This window comes from Sus scrofa, chromosome 13, assembly GCF_000003025.6.
Source record: "Sus scrofa isolate TJ Tabasco breed Duroc chromosome 13, Sscrofa11.1, whole genome shotgun sequence".
In the NCBI taxonomy this organism is placed as follows: Eukaryota; Metazoa; Chordata; class Mammalia; order Artiodactyla; family Suidae; genus Sus; species Sus scrofa.
Window position 1 is genome coordinate 139,973,035 of NC_010455.5, and position 18,295 is coordinate 139,991,329.

Genomic DNA, 18,295 nt, shown 5'->3' on the forward strand with positions numbered 1-18,295 from the left:
TTCCTTATACTTTTGTGTGTTTGAATTTTTACAATAAGCAAAGTTTATATCCAAAGAGTGGTTATTTGTTTTAAAATATGTGTGCAGCCAATTGCCATGGAGGATGAGTCAGAAATAGCTTCTGCTTTGCAGGCCCTGACCGTTGGTGGGGAGACAATAGGACACATCTGGCTGTAACATACAGTCCAAGTTAGTGAGTGCTGTGACAGACCAGGAGCACTGGAAGAAATATTAATTGATCTCCCAGATGGACTGGGAAGATCTGGTAGAGCTTTGTTAAAAGAGCAGGCATTTGAGTTGGATCATGAAGGCTTGGGAGCAATTCAACAGGTAAAGATGAGGATGAAGAGAAATCCAGGATAAGGGAATGGAGTGAGCATAACACACAGGGGAGTTAAAAACACAGGCTATATTAAAAAATGGCAATTTGCCCAACTCAGGATAACTGGAACACAGGTGCTGAGTGGACAGAAGGTTGGAAAGGAAAGCTGGCTTCCATCTGTGAAAGTAGTTTAGACTGTATTCCAATTGCAGAAGGCAGTTACTGCAGGTCTGGAGCGTGTGGGGAGGTGAGGGGAATGTTTTGTTTGTTTTGTCAGGAGAATGACATTCCTAATTCTGTTTGGGGTGTGAGGAGAGACAGGAGGCAAGAAAACCAGTTAGGAAACTATTAAAATGTTTCAGGCCAAGGCAATCAAAGTTTAACAAGTGCAACAAGGTGGGAATGCAGAGGAGGGGAGAGTCCAGCAACATTTCCGAAGTAAATAGGGCAGGCAGGCCTTGGTGGACGACGGAAAACCTTCCTTGCCTGATAACTGAGGGCTTGGGGATACTCCAATTTGAGAAAGCCAACACCGGGATTGAAGATGGGAGCCATACTGGGACAAAGATTCAAGTATCTTGCAGAATATAGAGGGGACGGTGACAGTAATGGGCTAAGAGCAAGGACAAATTCTGAGGTAAATGCTCTACAGACATGGGAAGGACGAATCCTCAATCTAGAACCACAAAACTGAAGAGCTGGACCTGGTCTCTGAAGTCGCCCACGTGCCTTCTTAACTAAAGCAACCCCCAAGAAGGAGGATCGAATCGGTCCCCCTCACTTTGTGCATGTTTAAAACGAAAGGGTCTAGCTGTATAGAATGAGAGACTCGGCAAGGGCCCTGGGTAAAAGCTTAGACATAATTCCTGCTCTTGGGAAATCGAGCGTCTTTCTGCCCGCTCGGGCGCCGAGTCCCCTGGAGCAGCCCCACTCCGGCGGAGGAGGGCGCGACGCGCAAGGCCAGCGAGCACTGGGTCATCCCCGTGAGCCCTCCGGGGCCCAGCGAGCTGTCGGGCTCCGCGCGCGGGGCGGTGCCAGGGGAGGGGCCAGGGGCGGCCCCGCAGGCACCGCGCGCCGGGCGCGGACTTCAGAGCCCGGCGCCGCCGTCCCGCCGCCTCCGCGCCCGCCTCCCGGCTCGCGGCGCGGCTATGGGCGCGGCCCCTTGCGGTGCTGCCCCCGCCTCTCCTCGTCCCTTCCGGCCCCGCGAACCCGCGAGAGACCGGGGCACTGCGGGCGTCCCGCCGCCAGCCGCGGGCTTGGCACTCCTCGGCGGTCGGGGACCTGATGAGGTGAGCTGCGCGGCCCTGAGGATCATCCCAAATTCGGGATTTTGTAGAACCTCTCTGTGGACGCGATATATCCACAAAAAAAACATCAAACATTTAAATTCTAAAGTAAAAAGTGGAAGGGGGTATGGAAGGGCGTTCTCTCCCCTCCAGAATCTGGCAGCTTCTTTGGGAATGGTCAAGAAACTATCTTAGAAATTGGAAGCGAGCCCGGATCATTGACCAAGGGATGCCCGTGGCAATTTCACGAGGATTGGAGAATTCTGGTATTTGTTGGGAAGAGGGGCTGCAGCTGTTCTGTTTTGTTAAACCAGCGACGGACTGCTGAAGCGGAGAGGTCCGGGAACAAGCTTGTAGACTTCCCAGAGCCTCCTCACCGAGCCTGTCCCCAGAGCTCCCTGGCAGGGGCACGTTTTCTCCAGGATGCCGGGGCGGGGTGTGGGGGTGGGGGGGCGTAGGGTGGACCCCTTCACAGGATTGTGAAGTCCTGAATAGAGAAAGTTTTATTGCCCTGCGGTCTGTCGAACTGCCTTATTCTGGGCAGAGGAGAGTTGCCCGGGAGCTGCAGCATCCTTGTCCCTTGGCAGGCACCCGTTTCAGACTTAGCTCTGTTAGAAATGAGAGGCCACTTGTTAGAACTCGGTGTTTGAATGCTGTATGTCTGAATATACGTGCGGCACTGCAGAATCCGAACCTTGAGGTTTTTCTTTAAAATTGAGTTTTGTTGTTAACATTTTAGGATGGAAATCTGTGTGGGAGAGGCGTCATGGCATGCTTGTACTCTTCCCTTTGTTGGTTTCCTAGGTACATGCGCATGAATAATAGGCAAATTATGTCCTGGTCTATAATGAAGTCTTTCCTGGTGTACTCCTTTAAACCGGGATATGGAAGGTAATGTTAAATTGTTGCATCCCTACGGAAAAGTGAAAAGTTTTCGGATGGGGATAAAAGCTGGAAAAATATGATAAAATTGTATGAGGCAGCAAGGCCTGCAAAGGAAAACAATTTTTTTTCCCCCCACCAATGGCTAAATGCAGCATAGAAGACCTCTCTGCAGGCTGGGTAGCAGCCAGGCTTGCAGAACAGTAGCTTCTTCCTTTGCTGCAGGTGGAACAAACGGGTGTGGAGATAAATGGCTGAGGAAGTGATTGGAAATTGTGTAAGGTTGAGTCTGGAGAAGAAAATGCCTTGGCAAGTTTTGCTTGAGTGAGGGATCTCTTGGGAGGGGAGTAGTGGCTGTCTGGTCCCCATTTTGCCAACCTAATTCCACTTCAGGGCCACCGCCGTCTCTGGAGTGCTCCCTGTATTTCCCTTTCTCTTCTACTCCAGCTTTTACCTTCTCCCTGTTCCCCAGTAAAGTCTTCATTGAGCTTGGTCATTGGCAGAGTTATGGTAGCCTGGGGACAGAGAACTTCCAAGTTTACTGAAGCACAGTTGTGGCTTAGGGGAGACTCAGGGGGAGGGTGGGATGAAGCAAGTGACTTGCAGTCTGAAAGGCTCTCATCAGACTGGGAGAGGAATGATTAAGGGAAAGGACAATAGGCGCTTAACAGTCTGTTTTCTGAGGGTTTTAATATTTCCATTTTTCTTCTGTGACCATAAGGGCATTTCCAGATGGGTTGGAGGAGTACAGAGCATCTCTGAAAAGTCTCCCCTTCTCCCAAATTTGCCTCTCATTCTACCCCCTTGTAGGTTTTCGGAGAGTAGGTCAGGGCACGAGAGAGAAGAAAGAAGCACTGAGGCTCTGCCTTTGCACAGAGACAATGGAACGTGGACTGACTTGGGCTAAGAAGTTGAATTTGAAAGTTGAAGAAATGTTCCACATTTAGTTCAAAATCAGAGCCTTTATTGCGCAGAAAGGTGTTGAGAACTACCACATTCACATTTAGTTCCTGATGAATTTTGCCTGATAAAGGATGCACGTCCCTTCCTCTCGTTTGTTTGTTTGTTTGTTTGTTTTTTCCTCCAGCATTTTATTATGAAAATTCCAGATGTCCAAGAAAGTTACCTCCCTATTTCTTAGTAAACATATAGCAGATATTGAGATGTATGCTATTAATAAAAATCAGAGTTTGGGATCCCAGCATGTGTGATCTGGCCCTGCATAGAACTTGAATCAGAAAGTGGTTAAGAAATAGCAGTGTGAAGAGTATTAACATTTCGATGGGGTAAAAGGAGGTCTTAGTCTTCTGACTCTAAGAATCTTAGGCATGTCTCTTAATTGCTTCCTTTTTCTCCTTCTTAAAACATCAGTCAAATGATGTTACTCCTCCCCTGCTTAACACGCTCCAGTGGAATAAAATCCCTCACACTTGGAATAAAATCCAGCTCTCTGCCAGGATTTACCAAAGCCCTTTGTGTCTGGCCTCTTTGACCTTATATTCTGCTACTCTTCCCTCGCTTTCCTGTCTTCCTTGCTCTGTGCCTGAACACTCTTCCCTCAGATAGTTAATTCAGAGCTCTTTCCAAACATGACCTTCTCCATCAGGTCTTCCCTGACCACCTGATCCAAAGCAGCACTTTGTCACTCCCTGTCCTCTGACCCTGCTTTAGCTTTCTTCACTGAACTTAGCACTACCCAGTGTTATATAGTGTATCTGTTTCTTTGTTAATCATCCATATAGTTCCCCACTCAAATAGAAGCTTCATAAAGGACAAGAATTTTTTTGTTTTATTTATGGCTATGCTCCTGTTTGGCATGTTGTCAACAATTAATACATAATTATTGAATAAATTAGATAATTAAATGGCACAAACAAGACATTGCCTCCCATAAGGGTTGCAGAACCCTTGGTAAAATACTAGAAGCCCTTGTAAGTAATTCAGGTTAATCAATATTTTATAGGTAAATGATGATCCTGGAGATCAGTGGCCACTTTTATCCTCACAGTGCTTTGAAGCTGAACCCTGTGCTTGAAGCTGGGCCAGTTTTGCCAAGTCCTCATCTCAAACAAGTTATACAAATTTCAGCCACATTAATTTCCCTCATGCCTCTTTCCAATTACCCCCACCCCCCAGAAGCAACCTTGGTTATGATTTCTAGTGTCGTAGTTTAGTTTTGCTGGTCCCTGAACATCATATAGATGCCTCCACACAGTATGCACTTCTGTGTCTGGCTTCCTTTTGTTGACATAATGTCTATGAGATTCATCCATGTTGTTCATTTCTTTTCATTCCAAGGTAATATTCCACGGTATGAATATTGTCCATCTATATTCATCCGTTCTCTTATTGATGGACAGTGGGTGGTTTGGTGCTATTTTGAATAAAGCTGCCGTGAACATTCTTATAGAGTCCCTCTCATTCCCAGTCCTATGTGTCTTATTTGTAAATTTTCTTTGTGCTATCAGTGATGAGAGAAGGGTGGTGAGGTTGAGGGGGGGCTGTGACTGATGTGGCAGTCTGCATGCAGCCCCAAGTGCCTTCTCCAGACAGCCCCCCTGGGTGCTGACCTCCCTCACACTGCAAAGGGAGAGCACTTAGAAAATGAGTGTCCATGTAAGTGGGGGAGCCCTGAGGTGCAGTTTCAGTGATTCTGGAGTCTTAAAAGAGACTGTGGAACGTCTGCTGCCATTGCTGTGGTGTTCCCCTCCTTCTCTCGGTTCCCCACCCCAGTATAAGTTGACTCTCATCATCCACTGAGCATTCTCCCATCAAGGGATTTAAATATTTATGAGCAAGAGTCTTGTTCAGAATCTAATAAAATATTTACGTGTTTCCATGGGGCATTGGTTTCCATCGAGACCTCTCAAGGTGTTTTTTAGAGACACTTGTCATAATCACGAGCTACTCAGACAGAGACAGACGATACCATGTTACTGAGCCCACCTTGCTTCCTAGGGATAGGGGAGAATGAGCACACAGATAATGGGCGTGAAGAGTGTATGGATCAGGAGAAAGACTGCATGTGGAGAAAAAATGACTTAGGAAAAGCACTTGTGAACGGAGTGCCCCGAAGGTGTGAGTGCAGAGGTGAAGGTGGAAAAGAGCTTGTCACCGTGAGGAGGGATTAATTAAGAGGGGATGCATTCATTCCAAATAGAAGGATGAAGGAATCAGTCTTGTCAAAGACACAGCTCCTTTGACACCCGTGTAGACAAGGCTTGTGTAAGTCAACTATGCCGAGTGCTATAATTACGTTATCACACCTGCTATGAAAATGTGGGGGAAGGAGTGGAGGCTAGCCAGTATTTCCAGGTGGGGGGTAGAAAACCAGCTATTTCAGAAGGAATCATTATTTTCCTCTGAGGGAGAAGTGCCTTTTGAGTCTAGTTCTGAAGGAGGCGTGACTCTCTGACTGGCAGCTGTGGTGTGGAAGGGCATTTCCAGAGATTCAGAAAGTAACTTGAGCAGACATTCAGGTCAGGGCCAAAGTGCTGGTGTGGCTCAAGTAAGATGAAGCAGTGGGGGAAGGGGGGGTCAGGGCAGGTTTGCAGTAAGAGATAAAGCAGGAGGGCCAAAGGCTAATTTGTAAAGGACACAGAGCATGGACTTTAGTCTGTTTGTTGTAGAGAACCATGTAACTTTTGACCAGAGATTGGGCCCAATTTTGAGCAATTCTTTGGAGGTACCTCCAGCCCCAGCAAGGCTTTGAGGTCTGTTTGTGTCCAAGGCCCTTCCAGAATATTCTGCTGTATCCAATGCAGTCTAAAGGCTTTGTGCCATCTACCTTAAGGGATGTAAACAAGAGGAGGTCAGATCCATTCAATATAGTCCTGAGACTAAGCAGAAACAGATCTCACCAATCACCTTACCCTAAGCACACATATACTCACGATGCCTAAGTCAAACTGAATTCATGGGCTGGATGCTGCATCATTTTGATCTCCTTCATGGCCACTTTGCCTCTGCAGTGATGGGCGTCGGGGGGCGGGGGGGACGTAGACGAGTCTAAGAACCCCTTTAACACATGAACCTAAATCTGGGTCACTATACTTCAGGCAAGGTTGCTAGGCAACAGAGGACCCAGCAGTGAGGCCGGCAGACCATCTCTGCACAATTCAGGCCTGCTTCAACCACCCAGTGCACAGTGACTAGAGAGGTATTTGGCAGTAGAGGGTTGAGGCTGTGATGATTGACAACCCATAGACAGGCCTGCTTGGTCACCTTCCACATGTGTTCTCCTTCAGACTGCAGATCCCTTTTCAGAAGTGCCCTATCATAAAATAGCGATGGGGGTATGAAAGTTCTCAGTCATCTGCACTTTTTGATGTTAATAATAAAGAAGAGATGAATTGTAGAAGAGATGGGAAGATAATTTTCAGGGCAGCAGTGAGGAACTTTGCATGCGTGTAGATTAGCCGGGAGCTCTGGAGTTCTGATGGGGGGAGAACAGAAAAGGGCATGAGAGGACTTCTTTAAAAAAGCTTCATGACTCTGCCCAGAGCCTTGCTATTTGGAACTGCTCTCACACTGCCATGGGTACCTGTTCCAGAGTGATGGTGGAACACTCAGGAAAGAATGCTCCGGGCCGTCCTATTGCAGTCTGCCTATGCTGGAATGTCAGACTATCAGCCAGCACTGTCAGCTCTCCATCCTGATTTTTCAAGGATAACGGGGTAACTGGGAAGACCTTGAGAATGGAGGCAGAAGCGAATGTCTTAACTAGGGAAATGGCAAGACTCTAGAGCAACATAATCCTTTTTGGTTCTAATGTAAGATATTCCTGATTTTCTGCATAAAGTGGAATCGCCCAAAGTCCACTTCAGCTGTATTTCCTCTGAATAGGTGAATAGGGTGAATGCTAAATTGAGAGCCTTTTCCAAAAGGACCTTTCAATGAATCTGTGATCATGCCCTGGCTGGTGATAGCTACTTGCTTTACATGCTGTTTGGATAAATCCAGAAGATTGCGGTAAAGAAGGACCAGGAAAGATGATGTCAGGAGACGGAAAAGGGAAGGGAGTAGTGACCTGTTGGGGTCCTAGGTACCCAGTTATCTGCAAGTGAGAAACTGGGATGATAGAAGATCAAATAACTACACATGGGAATCTTTACGTGTAAATATCGCTGACTGCAGGAACCATGAGGAGAAAAATGGGCTGAGATGGGAGGCTGCTGTCAGTCAGTTCAAAGAATATTAATATAAGCTTACACACCAGAGCACATAGCCACACCACAACTGTGCAGATCCCACCAGTAATATGCTGTCCAAACCCCTTTCACACTTCAACCACATTCTCTCATATTCATAATATTCAGTATATGTACGTGAGACATTCAGCTGTATTTGCAAAGACATGCAAATGCAGACCTGCTTTAAAAAGTAGGTATAAAGAAGAAACCATTTTAAAATATTACCAGCAGTGGGATTATAAATGGTTACTTTTCTTTTTGAACATGTCCATATTTTCCATGATTGCTATTATAAGCATGGATTTCTGTGATAATCATGAACACATTAGGTAAAAAATATTTATTAAAGGGGCTAAGTAGGGAGAAAGAAGTGGCATGGGTGGAGGAGAGTAGGATTGTACAAGAAGAGAAAAAAGGATGTTGGAAAATGAATGGAAAAATAGTTTTTTCATGATGCTAATTTCTGCATATTTTTATTTATTTTTGAATATCATAGATGTCTCGCCCGTACCCCTAAAGATCTGTAAGATTCTATTAGCATGAAACCAAATTGCAAATACTAAGCCAAGTGTCACACCTTCAAGGCCTAATGCTACCCTGGGGGTGACAGTTGGAAGTCCCACAGCTGGCTTCCAGTGGTCCACCAAGGTGCTAATAGAAGATCAAATAACTTCAAATAACTGGAGTTCTGATGGCGGGAGAACAGAAAAGCACATGAGAGGACCTCTTAAAAAAAGCTTCATGACTCTGCCCAGGGCCTTGGCGGGAGGAGAGTAGGACTGTACAAGAAGAGAAAACCTGGGTGATACCATCTTTCCCACCAAGTTTCATACTTGCTCTTGCAGTGGCCAATCCAGCCTGTGCATCTCTCTCTGGGACATGGACCAGGCGCCAACAAAAGCTGTCAGTAGTTGGAGTAGTGGGATTTTCCCAGGCAAAAGCCTGTTCTCTTCTCATCTGTGCCTCTGCCGCTGCTCACTGGCTCAGGCAGCCCCTTGGGAAACTCTGTGGCTGAGCTTTTGGAGCGGTCGATGTAGTTTTCATTTCATGAGCACTGGCCTTTTCCAGAGCCACTGTCAAGTCTGTGCTTGCTTGAACTGGCTCCTACTGAGGGACACGCGGTGAGGCCTCTCTCTAGGAACAGAGGTTGCTGTCTACTTCTGCCCTCCAGGATCAATTTAGAGCAAATGCCAGAGAACTGTACACCCTGCTGAACTCTGGGGTCTGGCATTACTTATGTATGATACTACGTTCTCAATAAATCCTTTTTTATATTTTAAAGTTAGCACATTTTAAAATTATAGAAGTAATACATACTCATTATAACAAGTCTAGTAACTAGCAGTATATAAAGAAAATGTTATTAATCTCCACCTAGTCTTCCCTCCATCTTCCTGGCATATCCACTTTTTCACTCCTTTTCTACTTTCAGGTATAAATAGGGTGTTTGATACCAGTTACTCTGTGTTTCATTTTACTTATTATATGATGGACATTATTATAGATCTATACATATATTGATCCAATTTATTATTTTTAATAGCTACCTAATAGTCCTTTGCAGAAAGTTCCATAATTTCTGTATTAATAGATATTCTGGGTTTTCCTCCAGTGTTTTTTTTTTTTTAAACACAACAAATTATGCCACAATAAGCATTCTGCATTTATCCTTACACTTTTATTTCCATAGAAAAATCCTCCCATTTGGCCTTTCTGGGTCAAAGGGGAACAATACAATTTCAGTGCTCACTGTGGGTCTCCCCTGCTGCAGTTGTTTCCCTGTCTGCTTTTGTCTTGCTCTCCCCTCTCCCACTGCCTTTCTCCAGGGGAGCCTGTGTATTTAGGCAGAAGAGCCCTGCAGTAAGAACTCATCCTTGCCAAGTGTGGATTATATCAGCTTAGTGGGAAGCAGGGACTGCAGTATCTTGGTTGCATTGTGTCTCTATTGCTTCTGGTGGGCCAGACTGTTTACAGTTCCCCTTGCTCATTTATTCCACACTGAGGTATTATACATGATCCTCAGTGGTGGCAGGAGCAACATGATCAGGAGGGAGGGGGAGCTTTCAGAGGGAACAGGCTGTTACAGTGCTTTCTTACAACTCCGTAGCTGCTATGTTTTTGTCGTGCCCGTCCCTTAATAGTTGGATTGAGAAAAGTTCTTTGATTCCATCCCAGTCTTCTCCTGCTATTTTGAGGGATTTAGGATTTGGGGATTGTTAGGAGTATACAGTCAACCAACTACAACTGATTACTTGACATGAGGATAATTAGTTGAGAAGGTAGGGGTCTTGGAGCTTAAGGATCAGTGCCAAGCAACAGATGCGAACATTCTTAAACAAATGATTTTACCCAACCTGGTATTTGGAGTGAGCTTCCCAGTACTACTTGGCTTTCATTGTTAGTTTTGCTCTTGTTTGCATATAAAAATGCAGTCCGGTCCACAAGACTGGAGAAGAGGGGGATTCCAAACCACACCAGGGCTGGAGAAAATATCAGAGAAACATTAAGGGAAGCTGGTGAGTATGAACAAGAGAAATATAAATGGTAAACTGACAAAGAAGCAAGAAGTATGTGAGATTTAAAAATCTTCCACTGAAGGTTGCTCTGTGGGCCTGGGAGCTCATGGACACACTGTGGAAATCAGTGATCTCTAATCTATATTAGAAACCCAATTGTGCTTCTGTGTTCAGAATGCAAACATTAGCTAAGCAGAGGGAACAAAGTTATGAAGTCCTATGGCAGACATTTTGCTGTTGGTTTCTGTAACATATTCTGCAATTTTTACTCAGTAGCTTCAAAGTGGATTTTTATGTCCTAGATTTAAAATGAAAAGAAGAAAACCATAATAGACATTATTGTGATTAATTTCTAAGGAGAAATTTTAACTTTAGTTTGAATGTACTTAAACCTGAAGAAGCATCATCCTTGGTGTTAATACATGCTTTTATCACTTTTCTTCATAAAGGTCTATTTCATTATTGGTTGGTAGCACATCTAACAGGTAAATACATTTAAATAATGTATAGGTGACTGCACGGCTGCAGCATTGATAACTAGATAGATAACCAGGTCAACTAGAAACCAGCTAACAAGTAACTATCTAAATATTTAAAATACAGCTCTTGGGAGTTCCCGTCGTGGCACAGTGGTTAACGAATCCGACTAGGAACCATGAGGTTGCGGGTTCAGTCCCTGCCCTTGCTCAGTGGGTTGACGATCCAGCGTTGCCGTGAGCTGTGGTGTGGGTTGCAGACGCGGCTCGGATCCAGCGTTGCTGAGGCTCTGGCGTAGGCCAGTGGCTACAGCTCCGATTCGACCCCTAGCCTGGGAACCTCCATATGCCACGGGAGCGGCCCAAAGAAATAGCAAAACGACAAAAAAAAAAAAAAAAAAAAATACAGCTCTTGGAATTCCCATTGTGGCTCAGTGGTTAAGGAGTCCTACTAGGTAGGAACCATGAGGTTGTAGGTTTGATCCCTGGCCTTGTTCAGTGGGTTAAGGATCCAGTGTTGCCGTGAGCTGTGGTGTAGGTCGCATACACGGCTTGGATCCTGTGTTGCTGTGGCCCTGGTGTAGGCCGGCGGCTATAGCTCCCTTTAGACTCCTAGTCTGGGAACCTCCATATGCCAAGGGTGTGGCCCTAGAAAAGGCAAAAAGACAAAAGACAAAAAAAAAAAAAAAAAAAAAAAAATAATAATAAAATACAGCTCTTGTTTATTTATTTGTTTTTATTTTTGCTTTTTAGGGCCACACCCATGGCATATAGAGGTTTCCAGGCTAGGGGTCAAATGGAACTACAGCTGCCAGCCTATACTGCAGCCACAGCAACACCAGATCCGAGCCACATCTGTGACCTACACCACAGCTCACGGCAATGCTGGATCCCCAACCCACTGAGTGAGTCCAGGGGTTGAACCCACACTTCATGGTTCCTAGTCAGATTCATTTCCGCTGCGTCATGATGGGAACTCCAATACAGCTCTTGTTTAGTTCATCCTTTGTTTTGATCATTTTCATGGGGGTTGGGGTGGGGAAGCCTGCTGGTCACACTGGAAGTTTATTTAGGCCAAATCTTCCAAATTTATTAAGGCTGTATCCATTCCTGGTGGTTTCTTTCAGCTGGATTAAGCCTCCAACTCCAGGGCAAGCCGAAGTTTGTGGCCTCCAGCATTAATGCTCTTCCCATCTATCAGAGCAGATGGTGTGAGCTTTACACCAGGCCTCAGAGTCTGAGTGCTGCTCATTCCAATTAAACTAGAGTTGTTGACTTTTGCAGAAATGGAAGCAGTGGGAGCTAAATGATACTTAGCTGCAGTGCCAAAGCGAGTGTAGTTGGTTGCTGATGTCCAAGCAAGGTTTACTGAAGTGTCAAGATCTTCACATACTTTCCAATAAATTGATCCTCCAAATTCTGTCCCATCATTGACATCAGTGTGTAGCTGGAAGTCCCCAGTCCTGTAGCCCACTGCATAGTTATTCCTTGTCAGCTTTGATTTGGCACTGTCATAACCAAAGACACCAGCAAGCCAGCCCTCATAACCAAAGACAGCAGAACCACAGATTGCAGGTCCAGCAAAATCAAAGTCAACATCACAACCAAGGTCTATACACTCTCTCATAAGAAGACTTTGATTTTACCACTTTTCTTTCCTGTTTGGTGAATAGGTGGTATCAAATGTCAGTTTCAAACCTTGACAAATCTGGTCTTCAATAGCAATTTCTGTTCCCAGAGTTTCAGTGTTCTACTTCTCTGTGAAAGTCAGACCACACTCACACCATTTATATTTGGTCTCCAAAATCCCAGTAACTTTACCAGTGTCTGGATTAGATGAACCAGATGTTGAGAATTCCACGCCACTGCATGACTTTGTTTTCGCATCCAGTTTCACCAATCCAAAACCAAATCCTTTGTTGAAACTATCTCTGGTGGCTTTGCCAAGGTCAGCAGGTGATGGAGGAATACACACTGGCCACGAGCTGTTCTGTCTGTAGGTTGCCATGGAGAAGCCATGGGAAGAGGGGATCTGCTGGGGAGAAGGGGAGGTGCTGCTGTCCTTCCACTTGCAGCTGAGGCTGCTCTGCTGGCTCAGGGTCTGGCTGCAGCTCCTGCGGCTGGAGGGCAAAATGAAGGTACATCAGTTTTTAATTTTCAAATATGAACTGATAGAGTAACAATGATAGTTAAAGCAATCCCTATAATAGGTTTGTCTCTTGTAACTTAGGGATTCTATAATATATTTTAATTAGTCTTATAGTTAATAGTAAGGGTAGTTACTTCTTATGCTGTTTGCACAGTGATTTGTGCCTTGAAGATGATCTTTAAACAGTTTGGTCTTGTCAGTAAAAAAAAAAGTAAGATTAAACATATTCAAGACATGAAGCATCTGCTTCTAACTGTAATGGACTACCTGGTAATAAACCATTTCTCCCAGATGGGATGTCTAGAAAAGCTGGATTTCAAAAATCTATTTAAAAGCATAAAAGACCTACTAAGGGAGCCAGGGCCTGAGAGCCAAGACCTCAGAAAGAAGAGAAATTCATTGAGTTCTCTACATTCTGGGTTGCATTTTTCCTTGAAACATTTATCGCACAGGGATGAAAATAGCTCCTGCTCTCACTGATAAGACTGGAAAAGCTCCTAATTCATGGAGTATTGGGTAGTGTGCTCTGAAAGGTAACGCGTAACTTAACTGCATCCCAAAACAATGCTCAAGCATGTTTAGAGTAATTTAAAAAAAAAAAACAAAAAACTAATGTATATGTAATTGGCTTTTTGTTGTTGTTGTTGTTGTTGTTGTTGTTGTTGCTATTTCTTGGGCCGCTTCTGCGGCATATGGAGGTTCCCAGGCTAGGGGTTGAATCAGAGCTGTAGACACCGGCCTACACCAGAGCCACAGCAACTCGGGATCCAAGCCGCGTCTGCAACCTACACCACAGCTCACGGCAACGCCGGATCGTTAACCCACTGAGCAAGGGCAGGGACTGAACCCGCAACCTCATGGTTCCTTGTCGGATTCGTTAACCACTGCGCCACGACGGGAACTCCCGTATATGTAATTGGAATGCTCCAGGGGATGACAGAAAAATATTTGAAGAGATAATGGGTGAAACATTTTTGACTTTGATGAAAACTATTAACTTACAGATCCAAGAAGCTCAACAAACCCTAAGCAGCAGCAACAAAAACAACATCAAAAATCCGCCAAATGTATCATAATCTGGTTGCTCAAAGTCAGTGATGAATAGAACATCTTCAAGCAAGAGGGGAAAATACATTATATACAAAGGAACCAAGATAAGAATGACAGAGGTTTGGGAGTTCCCATTGTGGCACAGTGAAAAACGAATCTGACTAGTGTCCATGAGGACTCGGGTTCGATCCCTGGCCTCACTCAGTGGGTTAAAGATCTGGTGTTGTCATGAGCTGTCATGTAGGAGGTCACAGATGCAGCTCAAAGCCTGCATTGCTGTGGCTGTGGCATAGGCAAGGGAACTACATCTCCCGTTTGACCACTAACCTGGGAACTTCCATATGCCATAGGTATGGCCCTAAACAGCAAAAAAAAAAAAAAAAAAAAAAAAAAAATTGGCAGCGGTTTCAGAGATTCCATTGGGAAAAAAATGCAGTCAAAAAGATAATGGAACAATCTTTTTAAAGTACTGGAAAAACCAAACTAAGCCCTTCAACCTAGAATTCTATACCCAGTGAAAATATCTTTCAAAACAACAGTAAAAGCCTTTTAAGATACATAAAAGCTGAAAGAATTCTTTACTGGCAGATGTACACTATAAGAAATGTTATAAGAAGTGTTTCCAGCAGAAGGAAAATGTTACCAGTAAGGAACATGGATATATGCCAAAAACATGATGAGCACCAGACATGGTAACTACATGGAAAAATAGAAAAGGTTTTTCTTATTATTTAAACCCCCTTTATATGTAAAAGAGCTTTTTAAATACACCTCTTGGAGTTCCCATTATGGCTCAGTGGTTAACAAATCCGACTAGGAGCCATGAGGTTGAGGGTTTGATCCCAGGCTTCGTTCAGTGGGTTAAGGATCCAGCATTGCCATGAGCTGTGGTGTAGGTTGCAGACACGACTCGGATCCTGTGTTGCTGTGGCTGTGGTGTAGGCCAGCGGCTACAGCTCCAGTTAGACCCCTAGCCTGGGAACCTCCACATGCCAGTGCGTGTGGCCCTAAAAAGACAAAAAAAAATACATATACATACACACACACACACACACACACACACACACACACACCTCTTACTTACAGTATATTGTAAAAAAAAAGTATAAAGGAAGAAAAATAAAAACAGTGCATTGTGGGGTTTATAACCTATGTAAAAGGAAATGTACAACAATGATAGTACAAAGTCTGGTAGTGGAAACGTGGAAATATGTTGTTGGTCAGGTTCTTTTCTTTTGTCTTTTTAGGGCCGCACCATGGCATATGGAGGTTCAGGCTAGTGGTCAAATTGGAGCTGTAGCCACCGGTCTACACCACAACCACAGCAACGCTAGATCCGAGCCGCATCTGTGAACTACACCACACCTCACAGCAACGCCAGATCCTGAACCCACTGAGCGAGGCCAAGAATTGAACCCGAAACCTCATGGTTCCTAGTTGGATTCATTTCCACTGCACCAGGACAGGAACTCCCTAGTCAGGTTCTTATACTACATGTGAATCTGTGCTGTCATACTACACTATGATATCACTCGAGGGTAGACTAAGATGGGTTAAAGATCTATCTGTATAGACACAAAAGCAGTCATAGCAAAGAAGATAGCCGATAAGCCAAAAGAGAAATAAAATGGAATCATAGAAAATACCCAGTTCACCTAAAAGAAGTCAGAAAAGGAGGAAAAGAGAGTCGAGGTGAGATAAATATATAAAAAAAAAATACATGAAGTAGAAATGATATGACTCCAAGGAGAAATAGACAAATGTATAATTGTAGTCCAAAATTTCATTCACTTTCTGTTAGTGATGGATGTAACAAGAAGACAGAAAACAATTAAGGATATAGAAGAAGGAACCAACATAATCAGTCAGCTTGACCTCATTACCTACTGACAGCAAAATATGCATTCCTTTCAAGTACCAATGGAACATTTATCAAGATAGACCATATTCCAGGCTCCAGAATAAGTGTCAATGCTATTAAAAGGATTCAAGCCATATAAAATGGCTTGACCCAATAAAAAAAAATCAATGATAGAAATCTTCAAATATTTGAAAATGATAGTGCACTTCAAAATAGCCCATAAGTCAAAGAAGAAGTCAAAGGGGAAATGAGAAATTAATTTGGGCTGAATGAAAATAAAGTTATATATCAAAAGCAGTATAGACATACTTCATTTTATTGCACTTTACAGATACTGACTTTTTTACAAATTAAAAAAAGGGTTATGGCAACCCTTCATTGACTAACTCTATCCATGCTGTTTTTACAATGGCATTTGCTCACTTTGTGTCTCTGTGTTGCATTTTGGTAATTCTTGCAATATTTCAAACTTTTTTCATTATTATTGTTTTTGTTACGGTGATCTGTGACCAGTGATGTTTGATGTTACCCTTGCAAAAAGATTATATCTTGCTGAAGGTTCAGATGATGGTTAGCATTTTTTAGCAGTAAAGTCTTTTTAAATTAATATACATACACTTTTTAAAGATATAATGCTATTGCACACTTAATAGAAATGTATGTAATCTATAATGTAATCTATAATGTAAACATAACTTTTGTACATGCTGAGAAACCAGAAAATTTGTGTGAATCCCATTATTGCAATTGGCGCTTTATAGCAGTGGTCTGAAAATGAACTCACAGAATCTCTGAGGTATGCCTGTACTTAGGTGGAAATTTATAGCACTGAGAGCTTATAAGAAGAAAAGTCTCATATAAATGTCCTCGGCTTCCATCCTAATAAACTAGAACGAAAAACAGTAAATGAGACCTAAAATAAGCAGAAGAAAGGAAATGAATATTGGAGCAGAAATAAAAATACATAGAAAAGTAGAGAAAAGTCAGAGTGAATGCTGATTTATTTAGAATTCAATAAAATCAAGAAGGCTCTAGCCAGAATGATCAGGATTTAAAAAAAACGCAGGGACAATTTACTAATATCGTTAATTAAAGAGGTGACAACACTGCAAATTCTATAGATATTATAAACAGCTTTGTTGCAGAAATTCTGTCACCTTAGATGAAATGAGCAAATCCCTTGAAAGATACAAACTACCAAGTTTTATTAAATAAGCATTAGAGAATATGAAAGACCAGATTTATTAAAGAAAAATTCTTGGCTGTAGCTCCGATTTTGACTGCGAGCCTGGGAACTTCCATATGCCACAGGTGTGGCCCTAAAAAGAAAAAAAAATAATATCCCAATTAAAAGACAAAGATCATTTTACTAGATAGAATGAACATTTTAAAAGGATTATTAAAATGTTTTAATTAGTGACAGTTTTTCATAGCCTTCATCATTTAAATGCATCTTGCTTTATTTGTGGGTAGCCACAAAGAAATATTTGATTTATGAGAACAATATGAAGAGAAACTTAAGAAAATTTATCCCTGACTTCATCTGAATTGTAGTTTGAAATGAGCCTCCTCACTTGGCCTGAGTGGGCTTTGTAGGAGGGGTTGATGGGTGGGCTGTGATTTCCCCCTCCTGATTTTATATATAAAGTATTACGTATTTGTGTATGTTTTTCAGGAGAGGGCTAATAGCTTCTATCAGTAGCTCATGCCCCAAAACATTAAGAATCACGGTTTGAAGAATGGAAAAATTGAGTGCTGCTCTGGGTCTAATTTCTCAGTAGTGCTTCTCTGAAATTAATTTCTTGTGATGGTGCTTCAAGTGACTTGGTCTGTTTATATGTGCATGAGCTTCATCATAGTAGTGTGGAGTAGCAAGTTAAAGGTTATTCCAAGGGTTGTGTGGTTCCAACTCCAATGAGAACCTTCTGTTTCCTTAAGCTAGAATTGGGTCCTCAGGGTATGATTCCCAGATCAACAGCTACAGCATCACCCGGGAACCTATCAGAAATGCAGAGCCTCAGGCCCTATTGAATCAGACCCTCTGGCAGTAAATGCTTGCAATCCGTGTATTGTAAGGCATTCTCCAGGTGATTCTGATGTGCACTGAAATTTGATAACCACTGAGTTTAACTATACTTAGAAAAGCCTATTCTCTACCCCCTGCTTTCAGGCCAAGTTTAGGACATTTAGGAATTGATTGCAGAATGAACAATCGCTTATGTTTTCCATCTCTTTATCCTCAAAGAGCCTGAATCACTCTCACACAAGTGTCCTGGGTTGCACAGCAACGCTGAACAACAGTTCAGAGAAATCCAATGTCCAGATGAAACTGGAATTTAGAGACACAGCATGTAAGTTCACATAAAAATTCTAACCAGAATGCTTTTCAGGGATGAGTTCCATTAATTTCAAAGGCCTTGGATCTCTGCTTCTTTTGAGGATTAGAACATTCAGTTTCCTGAACAGACCGAACCTCAGGAACAAAGTACTATTTACCTTTTCCTAACTGTGGGACACCCTCACAAACATCATTCAAAGGAGTTCAGTATCACCATGGCTCC

At 43.2% G+C, this 18,295-nt stretch overlaps 1 protein-coding gene and 1 pseudogene across 8 annotated transcripts in view; one reads left to right on the plus strand and one right to left on the minus strand.

Moving 5' to 3' along the window:
• Positions 1,396-18,295, plus strand: part of GPR156 (G protein-coupled receptor 156) — a 99,747-nt gene continuing 82,847 nt past the window's right edge. For 2 of the 8 annotated variants that reach the window (XM_021070311.1, XM_021070318.1), the window contains exons 1-3: positions 1,418-1,611; positions 2,413-2,499; positions 17,980-18,085. The gene's annotated coding sequence lies outside the window, so the exon portion shown is untranslated. Of the gene's footprint in view, positions 1,612-2,063; positions 2,500-17,979; positions 18,086-18,295 lie in introns of those variants that run through there. The other 6 variants (XM_021070314.1, XM_021070317.1, XM_021070313.1 and 3 more) reach the window with 5 other exon arrangements.
• Positions 11,588-14,060, minus strand: LOC100522645 (annotated as a pseudogene).